Below are 17,634 nucleotides of genomic sequence, written 5' to 3' on the forward strand. Positions count from 1 at the left end.
GATGTGGAAGGACCCTTTGGGGCTTTGGATAGAGGTGAGGGGGTGGCCTGTGGGCGCAGGTTTTGCACTTCCTGTGGTGGCAGGAGAAGGTGCTGGGAGTGAGGGATGTTGATCTGACGAGAATCCTGCCTGACCTGCTGTGCGTTTCCATCACCACACTCTCTACTCTGATCTCCAACATCTGAATTCCTCTTTCTCCTACTTGTTAATTCAGTGGAGAAGACTTTTCCAGACAATGATAATAACTCAAGATTAATATGGAAAAAGACAAGGACAAGAAATCAAAGTTCTAAACTGGAGCAATCCCAAATTTTAATAAGATTGTGTGCGTTCGGACAGAGAGCAGACACTTTTAGGGAAATCCATGTTAGAGGAGTGGGATGCATTCAAGAAGGAAATAGAAAGATTACAGGGCCCACATGTTCCACTAAAGATGAACGGTGGTATTCACATCTACCGTGAAACCTACATACTGGGGAATATACAGGATATTATTCACTGACAGTATAAAAATTGATGAAGTGCTGAAGAGTGAAGAGGATAGCCCTCGATTATGGGATGGTGTAAATAGGCTGGTGAGATGGGCTGATCATTGGCAAATGGAATTCAGTATGAGTATTTGTGAGCTGATGCACATGGGAAGGAAATACAAGGCAAGGGAAAAACATGAAGAATGTTATGAGCCTGAGACACACTGAAAATCAAAGGGTCCTTGCTGCACATGAACACCATATGGCAGCAGGACAGGTCGATAATATGGTTCAAAAGGAACAAGGAACATTTTTTGTTCTTTTAATAGAGATGAAGTGCAAGGAAAATATGCTGCAATGGTATAAAATATTGGCCACGCCACAGCTAGCGTATTGTGTGCTGTTCTGGAATCCACAACGAATGTGTACTTTGATTGCCCTGGAAATGATGCAGAGATTTCCAGGATGATTCCAAGGTTGGAAAGCTTTAGGTACGAAGCGATATTGGATGGATTAGGGTTGTTTTCCTTGGAGCAGGGAAAATTCTTGAGGGGACGTGGTTTCAATATATAGAATCATAAGGAGCATAGACAGCATTGAAAGGACATACTGTTTCCCCTTTTTGGGCTGGTCAATGACCGGGGCATGGATGCAAAGAGGCAGGATGTTTCGTTTGCCACTGAGACTATGGTGGCAATCTGTAAATTACTGCCTGTACGGGTAGAAGATTGGGGTGCTGGAAAAGCACAGCTGCTCAGACAGCATCCGCCGAGTAGTGGATTCGACGTTTCAGCATAAGTTCTCCATCAGGAATGAGGGAGCGGCCCAAGGGGGCTGAATCATAAATGGGAGGGGAGCTGTAGTGGGGGAATGCAGTTGGGTATGCAATAGTTAGATGAAAGTGGGAGTGATGGTGATTGGTCGGAGGGGAGGGTGGAGTGGATAGATGGGCAGGAGGATGGTTAGGTAGGACATTTCAAGAGGGCGACGCTGAGTTGGAAGGTTGGATCTGGGATAAGGTGGGAGGAGGGGAAATAAACATTGATCTCGTGTGTTTTGTGGGGGGGGGGGGGTCCCAAGTCGGAAGATAAGGCATCCTTTCTCCAGAGTTTGGCTCCCTGGATGGCTACTTGTAAGGGCAGTAGAGGCGGATACCCTGATAACAGAACTATTTACGTGTGCAATTGTAATGGCAGGTTTATGGACCTAATGCTGGAAAACTAAATGAGAATTGTTAGGCAATTGCATTTGACCAGCATAGACTCTACAGGCCAAAGTGCATTTCTTTTTCTGTGTTATAAACTTCTCTGTCTTTCTGACTTCTCCAACTCCTATATAGTCCATCGTCTTTTCAACCAACATTTCTCCAGAGCCACTGATTCCAAAATGACCCTGACTGTAATTGCCCTAACTGTTGTTACTTCTCAGGATACTTTTCTTTGCGAAAGCATCAGTGCTACCTTAGCAACTTTCCCAGTGATGCACTTTTCATATTTCAGCAACACCCTCAACATTGAACATGCCATCCTCTGGCATTTCAACCTGTTCAGCTCTATCAAAAACACAACACATCTTGTCCTCACAAGTTATTCCACTGGCTGTGATGTTCGACCGCTTCCATCATCTCTGTCATTGACCTTTCTCCTTTCACCTTTGATATGATTTGATTTGTTTTATTATTATTGCCATATCTACCTGTATACTGTGAAAATCATTTGTGTGCTTGTAGTACAGCAGATTTTAACATGCAAAGACACGAAGATCATCAGGTGATTGAACAGAGCGAGGAATATAAAGTTACAGCTGCAACGAAGGTGCACAAAAAACAAGATCAGCATTAGATTTTAAATTTGAGCAATGCATTCACAAGTCAAATAACAGCGGAGAAGAAAATATTCTTGAACCTATTGGTATGCATGTTTATCCTTTTGAATCTTCTTCCTGAGGGGAAAGTTTGGAAGAGGATTTAACGGGGATGGGATGAGTCTTTAATGATGTTGGCTGACGTTCTGAGGCAACAAGAAGTGTAGATTGAGTGAATGGCAGGAAGTTTGGCTTGTGTAATGCACTGGGCTGTGTTCACAACTTTCTGTAGTTTCTTACGGTCCGGGGCAGAGCAGCTGTAAAGCACTTGGTACTTTTCTGTCTGAGTAAATGAGTTTCATTCCCTCTTACTTCCTTTCATCTACACCGACAGGGTCACAAAAATGTTTCTAGCTTGGACTGAGATGAACGTCCACTTCTTTCAATTGAGGTACCTGTCCAAAAGAAATCATCTATAACACAGAAGTGACGATAGATGTCTGTACAGTTTATTTTGCTGAAGGAGCACGGCGGGTCTGCCCGAGCTTCTGACCAACGTATAGTTTAACTCTACTTTCTGCCTTTATACATGTTGCATACATCTTTACATTTTAAACTGAATGATGAACAGCATATTATTCATTTTCTAAATATTGCAGGAATCCACATTGAAAGTAACGTATTCAGTGTTAAATCACTGCACTTCTTGTATGTTTTGTTGATAATTGAGGTGAGTTAATGCAGCGTTGCAGGGGTAGGCAATGGTGCAGTGTGGCAGTTTGTTTGTGTTATCTCTACCTCCGTGCCTCCACAATATTAATTAACCCACATTATCTACCCCTTTTTCTCCACCATGTTTTCAGATGACTGGGGTTCACACTTGACCAGAATTACAATGATCTCACTTCCCTCACTTTTCACGGTGCTTATACATTAAACATTTGCCTCTGCTTGGAAATCACATTTGAACAACATGTATTATCATTGCGCGGGAACATCATCCTTTTGTAATTGAAATACATCTGCCCTCAAACCGATCATTAAGAAAGAACTTTCCACTTACATCCCCAGTACTCCTTTGCTCTGCCATGACAACTGATTTAAAACTGATCTTTTTAGATATTTTACAGCTATGATGGCATGTTTTCCTCCGAATATAACTCACTGGAGTGAGGCACCTAACTTTTCAGAAGGTAGGGAATGGCCTATAGGTAACTCCAGATCCACAGCAATGTAATTGAATCTTAATTCCTTTCTTAGCAAATAGCAATATAAGCTGGCCTTGCCAGTGATGTCAACATGAATAAAAGGAAAAGAGTGGTCCAACGTTTAGCACTTCCCTATCATAGGGATGGCCAATTTTCACACTATATTGTCCAGTTGTGTCAATTGTTCTTGAAGGAGTCACAGGCTGGATGCAGTGTAGGTTCACCGTTATAAGTGTTGCATGTTTCTATGGATAGATTTTGGATTGGTATTCTATATTCCATTTGCAGCCTGTTTCTATTCAAGTCAAAATTTTTCAATGTAATTGGAAACTTAATGATTTACCGTTGTGCTCATATTTTCTGAATCTTCTGGCTAATTTTATCTTGCTGTTGTCGCGAACATTCAGATTGCTTAAATACTTATATAGAAAATAGTGTTCATTAATACCCAGCCATTTTTCCATTATCATTCTGCCAGTAAATTCCATGTCGATTTTGATCCTGTCCCAGGGAAAGTGAGGCCTCGCTGCCTGCATAACACGTTATCTGGTGTCCATGGCAACAGCAGATCTCCTGGTCATTTTCACTGACTGTTCTGTCTAGTTCACTGTCACATTCACCTTTGATCGCTTTGTCAGCTTTTGTTGCCACAAACTGAAAACTAAATACTGTACTCGTAATTGTTTATTGTATTTGTGTCAACATTCGACATTCTGCTTTGTTTAAAAATGTTCTTGGCATTTTAGATTTGTGACTAAAAAATATAACGAGGAACAGGCTATTTTACGGCAGGAATAAGGGCAGCTACTTTGCTGACTCTTGCTGCATTGGATTCCACTCATTTGCTGTGGCTTTAACCCCATTCTTGCCTTATGTTACATTGTGTTCCTCAATGATCTGACAGTCGCACACACTTTATTTACAAGACAACCAAATAAGGGACTGAGGTATCTTAGTAAGGAAGACGAGCAGAGTGACCCCAAGCTGAAGTGTAGAATTCAGACAGTGATTTTACGCTTTGCAATATCTAGAAAGTTCGTAATTCTCTGGCTGTTATATGTTTTCCATATATTTGGTCTCCCAGATCAGTTAACGGATTATGACTATGAAATCTTTGAATCTTTGAACAAGTTGGATGCATGCTGCGCAATGTAAGTTGCTGCACAAACGCAAATATTTACATGGTGCCTCTATCCAATGTCAGAGCTCAGTTCAAAAGAACGATGAAATATCCAGTTTCCAGCATTATTTAACTAATCACTGCATAAACCTGACAAAAGCTCAAAATCCAGTGGGTAGGGGGTAAGAAATGACCATTGAAGACCAAAGGTAACCATTCTAGAGATGCACATCTCTCAGAGAGAAAACAGAAGATAGAATATTTAGCAGACATCAAGAGAACGAAAAGAAGGTGAAGATAAGGACACAGGTTTCCCAATTCATGGAGAAGAGGTAACATTTCTGTTCTGAAGAAGGGTCACTGGACCCGAAGCATTAACTGGGATTTTTCTCCCACAAATGCTGCCAAACCTACTGAGCCTTTGCAGCAATTTATATTTTCGTTTTTGTTTCATATTTGGGAGACCAGCGTAAAGGAGCTGTAGATACTGCATCGTCTAAAGATCAGTGGAGCAAGGGCCAGAGCCAAAATTCACCTAAGATTATTGGAACTGAAATAGCAGGAGCAGGGTCTCTGCTTCCTCCTGTATCATGGAAAGCTAATCACGATCCAAAGTGTCACTTCCAGCTCTGTTATTTCCATTTCCAGGCCATTGCATTCGGGGAAGCAAAATAACATTTCAGTTTTCAAAATGGAAATGAATGCAGATGCAAAACTGCTTTCCACGTCAATAAAAAATATCCCAATTGTTAATATAATGTAGATTCTCACACCACTGGCTGGTGTTGGGGGTATACTTATCTCCGGATGCCTCGTGATACTGCTTGTTTATTGGGAGTTGGAGGGAGATGGGAGGAAGTGTGGTAATCTGGGCAGATTATAAACGTCATGGTTACTATCATTAAGAAGGATTGGGTGGAAAGCTGGAGGTGGGTCCAGGGACTGACACTGTATTCAATATTGGTGTCAATGTCATTGATTGACAGCTATTGACAAACTCCACCACTTCCTGGGAACTGCCTCAGGTTGACCCAGAAAAATCCCAGTCACAAATTTGAAAATGAGTTTTTAGATAACTTCGAACCAGGTCTCAGCATCTAGAGAGTTTGTTTCCATTTAATTATTGCATCAGCTCATTTGTTGTGTAAATCTTCCATCGCTCTGTTCTCACATCATTACTGGAAATTTCAAATTCTGACTTGGCATGATATTAGTGTCAGTAAGCCTCATGTTGTTAACATGAATGCTGTCCATCATGTAACTCCTGCCACACGTGGTCTCTAACTGAACTGCATTGTCTCCAGAAACATCTGCATTTCAAAGTGGTCTTGTTTTCAAATCTGTCAATGATTTCACCCAATCTTTCTCTCGAATCTCTGCACGTTTGCACGACTTCCTATCTCCACACTACCTCCAGGCTGAAACATCCCTATTTCAGTAATCCTTCCCAACCACAATGGTCTTTCCTGACTATGCCATAGCTTGTAGTTTGCTGAAGCTAATTCCCTTACATTACCCTCGAGGCAAATGCGGCCTTCACCATCTCTGCAGTCTGCTCCAAACTCTACAGTCCTCCAGAACTCTGTGTCATCCTCCAGCCTCACTGTGTTTATTATTTGTATTAACCTCCAGTGCTCCTGCATCCACTCGTTTTCTGCCCTTCTGCAGTCCTACTCCATCATTATTATTGTAAGCACTTGCACACTCACAGAACTTCTCTTTCCCTTTGACCTTCTCCAGAGTCACTCCCTCTTATTTCTGCAAATAATTCGAGACTCACAGGACTCTCAGTTCTGTGATCTTCTCCAAACCGTTTCATGCGCTAATACAGTAATCACATTTGGTCTCACAATACTCCCTAAACCCATGCCTTTCTGCAGTCCTACTGTGTAAAGTTCTGAGTGATATAGACAGGTAAATAGCGCAAACTCTTTCCCCTCAATCGGGAGTCAATAACCAACATGCACAGATATAAGGTAAGGGGATTTGAGCAATTTTTTTCACCGAGGTGTTAAGAGTTATCTGGACCTCATTGCCTGAAAAGATCTGAACAGGTATGAATTGTCACAACAATCAAGAAGTATTTAGATGAGCACTTGAAATACCATAGCATGCAAGGCTGCGAGCTAAATGATGGAATATAGGATGAGAAAAGATTAATCTTCCATGACCAGTACAGACACGATGATATATTGTTCCTCCCTACATGGTTTAAAAATCCCAATCACTCAATGATACTATGATACTCCCTCCTGTTATCATGAGACCCAACATTCTATTGCCATTCCCGATCACATGCTGCCCCGTGTGCTCGTTTTCCGTGTTCTCCCAAGTTGCTTTCTGTTGCAGCTTTCTCCATTTCAATAATCTGTGCTTTAGTTCTCCCCTCCAAGATGAAAAATATCACAGATTCCAACATTGTACACAATTTGTCAAAGTTATGCCCACTGACTGAAACTATCAATACTCTCCATAAACTGTTTTCACCCCTCTTGCAAGCTGCCTCCACCGCCCCCACCCCCGCCCCAATGTTACGCTGTCTGCAGTATTGAACACAGAACATTCACTTCTTTGTTCCAAGTCATTAACAGCATGCAGATCCCATCTTCTTCACCTCAGGTGATCCCCAGGTTAAATCATCACCAGCTGTCTCCCAATAGTTACACATTCCTTCTGAACAGGTAATGTTTTCTTCAATATTTACCTCTGAAGCAGAACAAGTCGCCATCCTGTCTGCCATCCTGTTTGGAAGCTTGCCCTCACTGTGAACCAACAGTTTACTCACTGCTTGATCAATGAAGTAGGAAAATGGAAAGTTGGCCTCCATTGCAAAAGGATTGGACTTCAGATTCAAGATGCTTCACTGAATCTGTACAGGGACTTGGTGAAACCAACCCTGGAGCAGTGTGTGTTGTTTCGTCTGCCTACCGCAAAGAGGACATTTTCACCATCTGCAGAGTGCCCATCGAGACTGTTCCACCACTCCATCAGATCATAACTGATCTGATCATCCTCAAGTCCATTTCTATGCCATTTCCACTCAATCCTTGATTCCCTTCCGAATTAAACATCTCTCTGCCACAATCTTGAATATACTTAATGACCCACCCTCCACAGCCCTCTGTGATAAAGAATGCCGCAGTTTTAATTTTCTATGATAGAAGCCATTTCCCCTCAGATCAGCCTGAAATGGACAACCCCTTACTATGAGGTGATGCTTTCTGGCCCAAGAGTTTGCCAAAAGGGGAAAGAATCTTTCTCTATCTAGTCTGTCAAATCCCCTGATAGTCTTCTATGTTTCAGTAAAGTTCTTCTTACTCTTCTGAGCGCAGGGCCAATCCACTTCATCTCTTCTCATGCGACATTCCCCTCTCTCCTTGGGAAAAGATTTGTGAACCTGCTCATAAACAAGATGGGCAAGTAAGATTCAGGGTACATCGGGTTAAGTGCAGAATATGGTCTATCCCTCAGTCATTGACAGTCTGTACCTGAACCAGGTTTCCAAGTGGACAGAGCAAAGTTTTGCAGACCTCCTGCTCAGCTGTTCAGGGATCTGTCCCAGGCTCAGACTGTCTTTCAGGATTTCATAAAAGGTCTGAATCAATCGTGATGCTGCTGAGAACTGTTTTGCTGGAACTGTATGAAACATTGTTCTGGGTTCATTATGTGCACTTCGGGATCTACATGATAGGAGGGATGTGACAGTGAATGTAGGCAGAGGTGATGAACCAGAATTTTGCCTGAGTTGAAGAGATTCACTTGTGAAGACAGTTTGGACAGAGTGGAGTTTTATTTTCTCAGAACAGATCAGATTCAGAGGGGACATGATAGAGATGTATCGATGAGAGACACAGTCAGGGTAGACAGGAAGAAACTACTCCCTTCGGTGGAGGCAGAAATGGCCAGGGGACATAGATTTACAGGAAGGGATGGAAGATTTAGAGGGATTGTGGGATTTCTATTTTATTCAGTCAGAAGGTAGTGGGAATCTGGAACTCACTGGCTGTAAGGGTGATGGAGTCAGAAGGGTTCATCATTTTGAAGAGGTATTTAGATGAAAGCATTTATAGGGATATCAGGGGTACAACACAATATCTCCAGGCCAGTATCAATGCAAGTGGCTAAGGTGGTAAAGAAGGCGTCGGGCAGGCTTGCCTTTATCAGTTAGGCCACTGAGTTGGAATTTCATGTTACGACAGTATAAGATTTGAGTGGTTCCACATTTGGAGTACTTCGTGTAGTTCCAGCCACCACAATAAGGGAAGGCTGTGGAAGTCTCAGAAAGGCTTAATAAGTGGTTTCCCAGGATGTTGCTTGGATTAGAGTATATTAGATATAAGGCAAGGTTAGGCAAGCTTGGATTGTTTTCACGAGAGCGTTGGATGTTGAGGTGTGACCAGATAACAGCGTATAAAATTATTGAGAGACACGGGTAGGGTGAATAACCAAAGTCTTTGACCCATGGTGGAAATGTCAAACACTCGGGGCAAAGGTTTAATTTGAGGGAAAATGTTTGGAGGTGATGCACGAGGCAAGTGTTTTCATGAAAAGGATGGTTAGTGACTGGAGCACGGTGCAAGAGGAGTTGGTCAAAACAGTTACATTCGCAAAGTGAAAGATCCATTTATGAACACTCATAAACAGCAAGTGTGTAGAGGGATACAGACTATGTTCGGACAGATGGGATTACAGTTGAATGGCATTGTGGTCCTCACAGACTTGGCGGGATGGGATGAATGGCCTGTTCTTATGCTGCACTCTTTTATATTGTCAATGTGCACTTGTGTTGCCGAGGCATGCAGGCTTGTAGGCCCATCGTTGGAAAATGGAATCAGAATGGAATTAGGTCATTGGAGAGAACATGGCCCAGTGATAATATTGTGGATTGTTGGTCTAGAGACCCAAGTAGGATTCTGAGGAATTTGGTTTAATTCAGGCCTTGGCAGATGGTGGAAATGAATTTTAATGATACAAATTTTGGGAATGGAGTGTCTAATGGTGACCAGAAAACGTTTGGCGATTGTTGGGAAAGATGTCCATTTGGTTCATTGCTCTCCTTTAGGGAAATATAGAATCCATGTGAATCCAACCCCATGGCCATGCGGTTGATTACAATTGCCGTCCTGGAAATTAAGGGAAGCAATAAATGATGGTCCAGCCAGTGATGCCCACAACCTGTGATCGAAAAAGAACAATAGTTAGAGATTTGTGTTTGATCGACAGTGGTTTGATCGGCCAAAAGGCCTTTTTTCTGTAGACCTCCATGACTCTGTAATTGATGCTGGGTCATTCGAAACTGTGTCTCTGAGCACTTCATCACACTGAGGGCTACATCATGTGATGATGACGGAGAAATGTCGTCTTCAATCGTTGTAGAATGTTCCCTTTTCTGTTTTTGAGCTGAAGATATGAGGTCGAGGCTGCAATCAATTTCGGAGACTTCCCAGGGTCAGCAGCACTCGGATGCAGCCACCCTTTGGCGGGACACAACCATCCCCAGGAAGAATGACAATCCAACCTGGGCCATGACCTTTCCAAGCGATGGCACTACCATTTTCTGACATCCCCTCTCTCCCTGTTAATAAGGCAAACCACCAACCCAAAGAATGTTAGGTGGGTGGAATTTAACCCTGATAAATGTGGATTCATGAACATTGAAATAAGTAACATGACTCGAGAGTACTCAATGAATGGTAGTAGACTAGGAATGTCAGTGGAACAGAGGGATTTTGGTGTGTTTATCCACAGAACCTGAAGTTGCAACCATACATTATTAGATAGTTCAGAAGGCAAAGGCTATGCTTGTCTTTATCAATCCAGGCACTGATTATGAGAGCAGGGAAGTTACTTTGGAGATTTATAGGACATTGGTTAGGTCACAACTGGAGAACTACGTGAGGTTCTGGTGACCACACTATACATCGTTGTGGCTATATTGATGTGGAGGAACCAATGTTGGACTGGGGAGGACAAAGTTAAAAATCACACAACGCCCATTATAGTCCAACAGGTTTCAGAGCGCCACTCCTTCTTCAGGTGGTTGTGGAGTATGTACACTTATGGTCCTACACCACAAGCACCTGATGAAGGAGCAGCTCTCTGAAAGCTAGTGCTTCCAAATAAACCTGTTGGACGATAACCCGGGGTTATGAGATTTTAAACTGTGACTGCATTGGAGGAAATGCAGAGATCATTCGCAAGGATGTAGCTTGGATGGGAGCAATTCAGTGATGAAGGGAGATTATTAGATCAAAGAAGGTCGAGGGGACAGCTGATAAATGTCTGGAAGATACTGAGGTGTGTGCACAGGGTGGATAGCGAGCATCCCTTTCCTTAATCGAAGGTTCAGTAACATAGGGGCACAATGTTAAAGTGATAGTTGAGAGATTTAGAATGGGTTTAAGGAAGAATTGTTTTACTGGGAGCATGGGGTGCAATGAAGACAGCAGAGATCTGGAAGGCACTCAAGGGAGGGAACTTTGCATTTAATTCACTCGTGTGACATGAGCATTGCTGACTGTTTCCAGCATATATTGCCTATTCCTGGGTGACTTGGAAATGTTTTGCTGAGTTTTTTTCTTGAGTCGTCACATTCTGTGTGCTGTCGGTAGACGCAAACAGTGAAGGAAAGACTATATATTTCCAAATCAGGGTGCTGAATGGCTTCATAGGAAACTTGCAAGTGGTCGTGTTCCAATTTAGCAATTATCTTTATCCTTCACAATGAAAGCGTATTGGCAGATCCTGTCTAAGGATATTTGGTGAATTTCTGCAGTGCTACCTTGTAGCTCTTACACACTGCTGCTACCGAGTGTCAGTGACAGTGTGAGTGGATGTTTGTGGATGTCAAGTTGTCTGCTTTGTCCTGGATCTTGTCGAGCTTCTTGCGTGTTGCTGGAACTGCACTCGCCCCGGCAAATGGAGAATATCTCAACACATCCTGAGTTGTGCCTTGGAGTTGGTGCACAGACTTTGGGCGTTACTTGCCACAGTTTTCTTAACCTCTGACCGGCTCTTGTAATCACAGGATTTATTGGTGAGTTCACTTGAGTTTCTGGTCAATGATAAGCCCGAGGGTGTTGATAGTGGTGGATTGAATGAAGATTGCACCATCAAGTTTCATGTGGAGTTGGTTACATTGTCTCTTATTTGAGATGGTCATTGTATGGTAATTATGACGAGCAAGTATCACTGTCCGTTCCTGAATGGTTTTCAGATGTTGTTGCATTTGAACATGAACTATTACAGTATCTGTGAATTTTCAAATGGTGGTCAACATTGTGCAGTCATTGGTGAACACCCCTACCTTTAAACTTATGATGGTCATCAGACTGATCCCAGGAATGGAGGGAATGTCTTGTGAGGATTGGTTGAGTAGGGATGGACCTGTACGCATCAGAGTTTAGAAAACTGAGTTAGTACCTAATTGAATCATGCAAGATTCTTAGGGTACACGACAGGGTAGGTGGGGAGAAGTTGTTTCTGCTTGTGAGAGAGTCTTGGACCAGATGGGCTTTCTTTCAAAATAAAGACGGGATGGTGTTCTCTCCATGAGAAATGAACACAGAACAGAAGTGATCATGAGTTTTTATTCAAGTCAATGCAGGAAGAGTGGGCTTATCAGACATTGCCGCTGACACAACTGAGGAGTGAAAGCATTTAGCACCAAACAGAGCTTCGCTTTGGCCATGCTTCCCCAGTTGGAACTCACAAGCTCTTGCAACACTTGAAGAACAAGAGATACTTACCATTAGTTTCGAACTCATTCTCTGCACACGTGCTCAGTCTGCATCTCCCGGAGTCTTTTCCACAGCGGAAAGGCAGACCTGGTTCAAGAGAGAGAGGAAGAGATCACAGAATGATAGAATGTTGTGGCACAGAAGCGGCCAATTGGTCCATCTTACCTGTATGCAGTTCGATTCCCTTATCCAATTCCCTGCATTCCACTCCAAGCTCTTCACCCGTCTTCTATCCCAATAAGTGCTTCATGTTCCAATTGTTGCTTCAATGATGCACATAAGTTCACCTGAGAGCCTCCCAGTCTGAGCAACATGGAGGGGCAAGACTGTGGGACAGTCTCTTTCAACTCCCCCAAACCAACCTCGCACCCCCTGTGTTGGAGATGGATTAGCAGCTTGCTATATCAACTTGGTGCATCGTCCTAGTATTGCAACATTTCTGGGATTGGTGCACCCCTATTTAAATATTCGAAAACCACTTTTGTTTGATCACTTTTCTGGATGTTTCCCTAATTTCTCGTGTACCTAATCTATGCAGAAGAAAGAGTCCATACGCTTTTGTTTGGTTAAGGCAACTTGTCCTCGAATCTAATTTATCTGTCTCTTACTGTACGTTCAGCACTCACTTTCAATGTTATCACTTCATCCCTGGTGCATGTTCCGAACAATGGAAGAAACACAAATTTTCCACCAGCTCTACCTCATGTTAAATGGCATTTCAGAAAGGAAATGGAGAAGATAAAGCTATTGAAGTATTCAACAGTTTGGATATTGATGAGGAGGCGGATGATTCGGATGTATTGAATGAGATATTTTGAGAACACTGTAAAGCAGGAAAGGATCTGATTTTAAAAAAAAGATTCCCTGCAGAGTGGAAACAGGCCCTTTGGCTCAGCATGTCCACCTGAAGATTGACCCACCCCTATTCATTTCCCTACTTTACCTGTGAATACCGTACCTAACACTTTGGGCAATTTAGCATTGCCAATTCACCTGACCTGCGCATCTTTTGGAATGTGAAAGGAAACCCACACATACACAAGAAGAATGTGCTAACTCCACACAGACAGCCACCCAAGGACAGAATCGAGCCCAGCTCCCTGGTGTTCGGAGACAGCAGTGTAAACCACTGTGCTGCCCCTTTATGTCACATTCAGTTAAAGCACGGTAACAGACCTTTCAGTCCAACTCGTCCATGATGACCAGGTATTTGAACCTCATGTGATCCCGTTTTCCAGAACTTGGCCCATATCTCTCTGAACCCTTCCTGTTCATATACCCATCCAGATGCCTTTTAAATGTTATACCAGCCTCCAACACTTCCTCAGGAAGCTCATCCTCTGTGCGCAAACATTGCCCCTGAGGTCCCTTTTAAATATTTCCCCTCTAACCCTAAACCTCTTCCCTCTCGTATGAACTACCCCACTCCAGTGAAAATGTCGTCTATTTACCCTAACCATGTCCGTCAAGACTTTATACATCTCTAGAAGGTAACCCCTCAGCCGATGACGCTCCAGAGTAAACAATCCCAGCCTATTCAACCTCTCCCTATAGCTCAAATAATCCAACCGCGACAAATTCCTAGTAAATATTTAATAATGTTTTTCACCAGAGTGCAAGAGCAACTGGTATCAATAGGTGTATTTATGAAGGCTTTATTTTCTCAGTTCAAAGGTCTGTGGTTTGAATCAGATTATATATTCTCTGACATAGGAGACAATTGGGTGTGGCATCACGAATGATCAAGTCAGCCGCATATTATTCAGAGAGCCAATTCACATTAAAAAGTCCAATAGGTACTTGCAGAGCGGGTGAAATGTGCCAGAGTTAAATAAAAGCACTGCATCAAGATGTAGTAGCATCTGCCCACAAAGAATATTATTACTCCAAAAACGTTGCAACCTTTCCAGCGCCTGAGACATGTCCTGCCCAGGGACTGGCACAACATCTCTGCCTTTCCTTGGCATTTTTTGCACTTTGATGGCTCAACCAGAACCTAATGTTTCACAGTGCTCCTGTCTTGCCTGGTTGTTTATCACAGACATAAGCCAGGCAGCTTCTCATTGTTGTTAGCGGTGATCAGTCAAGGAGCTGGACTGTCAGGCACTTGGAACAGCAGCTAAAGCAGCAAACACTCTGCATGTACTTCAACCAAATAGGCACGTTTCAAAGCCTCAGGAAACAAGTTCTCAGTCAGGGCAAGGGAGACAGTAGTCAGTCAGGAGATACTGGCACAGTATGTCCAACGACATTGACATTGTTTGGGACAATCAAGATCAGGGAATCTGTATCACTGCAGTCCAGAGGGGTGGCCACCCAAACTATTTATTTTATCCCCGAAATGCTCCGGTAGAATTTTCGATCCTAAATTCCCGTTCACCAATCCATGCTGACCCTGTCCGTTCCTGTCATTGGGGATTAGTTCGATGAAATTCATAAGGAGGGCTTCGGGGGACCCCACAGCAGCAGTGAAGTTGGGGAACCCAGTTCGGGGCAGTGAGGAAAGCCTGCTTGTAGGCAGAGTGGACAGCAATTGTGGGAATGTCACTACATTAGACGGGGATGGATACAAGGACGTGGGTTACTGTGGAAGTGCGAGTCACCTTCACTCTCTCGGTTTTGATGTGGGACAGTACAGCATGGTGGTTGTCATGGCGACGCTTTAGGCCTGGGGCTTTGGGATAAGTAATGTTTTGAGGTCAAGTTTGTAAATGAAGGAGCTGTGTGGAAAAGTACAAAAGCTCATGGACTCGACATAAAGTGCAAGGAAGAAAGGAAAATGAAGATGTCATGTTGCAGCTTTATAAGACTGTTGTTTGGCTTCTCTTATAGTGTCGTGTTTAATTCTGGTCGCCACATTACAGGAAGAATGTTGAGGGTGCAGAAAAGGTTTATCAGGATGCTGATTGTGTTAGAGGTTATGAGGTATGAGGAGACTCTAGAAAAACTCAGGTTGTTTTCCTTGGAGCAGAGGGGGCTGAGTGGAGACTTCGGAGAAGTCGAAAAATTGTGAGACACAGAAATGGAGTTGACAGTCAGAATCTCTTCCCCAGAATTGAAATTACTAAAACAATGAAGCAAACGTTCAAGATGAAAATAGAAAAGTTCAAACAAATGTGGGGGCAAGGTGTTTTTGCCACAGAGAGTGGTTGGTGTCTGGAACGTAATCTCAGGGGTGGTAGTTAGCCCTACAAGCATATGGATGTGCAAGGAATTGAGCGATACGGACCAAATGACCATCAACCAGCTGAAACTAACAGTTACTAAATAACTGAAGACAGAAGTAAATGTATTTGCAGGAATGGTGGGCAGCAGCCTTATAGAAAAGATAGACTGGAAATCAGATAGTGCCATGGTTGTTGTCTTGATCAGGAGATCTGTCATTGCCATGGAGATCAGGGAAAGTTCTGAAGAGACTGTATTCCCCCCTAGACAGCATCACAGTGCTCACCAGGGTCAAGAGCAGATCAGGAAAATACAAACCGAATCATAACACAAGACTCGTCTCAAACTTTTGTTTGCAGTTAAAACTTTCTTTTCATCATTATCCACAAATTGAAAGATTCTATTGTTTCCAAGAAACTGATATTTATTTGGGCTGGAATATGTTTGTGGAAGAGTAGTAGGAATTTTAATTTTAATGGTGTGCAGATGTATTAACCAGGCGCTCTTTAACACATAAAAGCCACACGATCTGATTGCAATTTCCCGAATTACAGAGCATTCCGCACTAAATGTTAAGAATTCAGTGGGCTCAACAGAGGATTTCCCTCCATCTCCGATTCTTAGAGTCTTCCCATTGTTTTAGTCTATCCTCCTAAATCGAACATGCACTCTTTGAACAGCGAAGCAGATTGATCGTTTCAAGTTCAGCTGACTCTCAGTGACTTTGAACTCAAAACTTTAATCCAATGTGTGCCTCCCCAGACGTCAACCACTTCCTGCAGCATTTACAATATTTTACTGTGTAATTTCAATTCTAGTTTGCACACTTATACAATGGCTCCTGATCATTTACTTTTTGTGTATACCACCTGCTTATCCCACTTCAAGAAGATGTTAATGAAATTTCGCTGAGCTGAAATGTTCACTGTATGCATTCCCACCTGCCTGATCTGTTGAGTATTCCCAGCCATGTCCTTCTGAGAGTTAGACCTTTATACATCGGCAGATTTCCAGAATCAGCGAAAGATTTATCGAGGATCAAACAGTAATTTGTGGAACGGTGATGTGCTTTCTGTCTTGGAATCGTCTGCTCTAAGTCCATTGGGAGAATTTCACATTAATTCTGTCAGATCAATGCTAGTTTTGATTCAATTCAGATTCCATCATTGATCAGACCAGTGTGCTTTTTACACATGTTTCCCATCAATGTATCAGGATCGCAGCATTATTGGCGTTTGTGGGTCAGCATTGAGTCCAAGGTCATGACCATTCGCTGCATAAAATATCTTTCTCGCATTCTCACTGTGGAACATTCCCAAACTGAAGTAACTCTCCTGTAATAGTTTTATGGTCAGCTAATGGAAACAGCTTCACTTTATTTACCTTTTGCTAACCAATCATAAACTACTGCTTCCACTCTGTCAAATCTCCCCTCAATGCCGATTTCTACAACCTAACCTCATGACTGCAATCTGTCATTCCCCAAACCTTGCTGGTAAATCTTCTGAGTCCCCTGTCAGGAACCGTGCCATCCTTCCCAGTGTGTGGGGGATCTCTAGTTTGCACAGACCCAGATGCTCTGTGTTCCTGTGGGTGATGTCATCACACAGTGACAATGGCACAGTGACATTACTCCATCCTGGGTATTTCCTCAGATTTAAGGATTTTCTCTGACACCTGAGTACCGATAGCTTTCCAGTTGCAGGCTCCACCTGAAACTTAGCAGGATTTTTTTTCACAAGTGAAATTATTTCAGAGCTTTATGAGCTTTCATCACCAATGTCATTCTTTTTTGCTGTAGTCTGTTCCATGTGTAACGTTCCATGTCTCTGTGACTGCGATGGCTTCTGACTGTTGGTCTGAATTTATGTCCATCCATTGCTCTGTCACACCTTTACAGATCCTTATCACATTGCCATTGCCTTCCTTCCACTGTCTTTAAAAATGAGTGTACTTTAGCATGGTTAGGTATTTAACTTCTGCTTATGCCAACTGAAGGACATGGCTGGGGAGACCGGCCACCTCCTCGAAGAGTGCTTCAGAGGACATCTCCGAGACACAGCACCAACGAATACCACCGCCCCGTGGCTGAACATTTCAACACCCCGCCCACTCTGCCGAGGACATGC

Source organism: Chiloscyllium plagiosum, unplaced genomic scaffold, assembly GCF_037043375.1.
Source record: "Chiloscyllium plagiosum isolate Xiang-an unplaced genomic scaffold, Cpla_swu_hap1 HiC_scaffold_40, whole genome shotgun sequence".
NCBI classification, from domain to species: Eukaryota; Metazoa; Chordata; class Chondrichthyes; order Orectolobiformes; family Hemiscylliidae; genus Chiloscyllium; species Chiloscyllium plagiosum.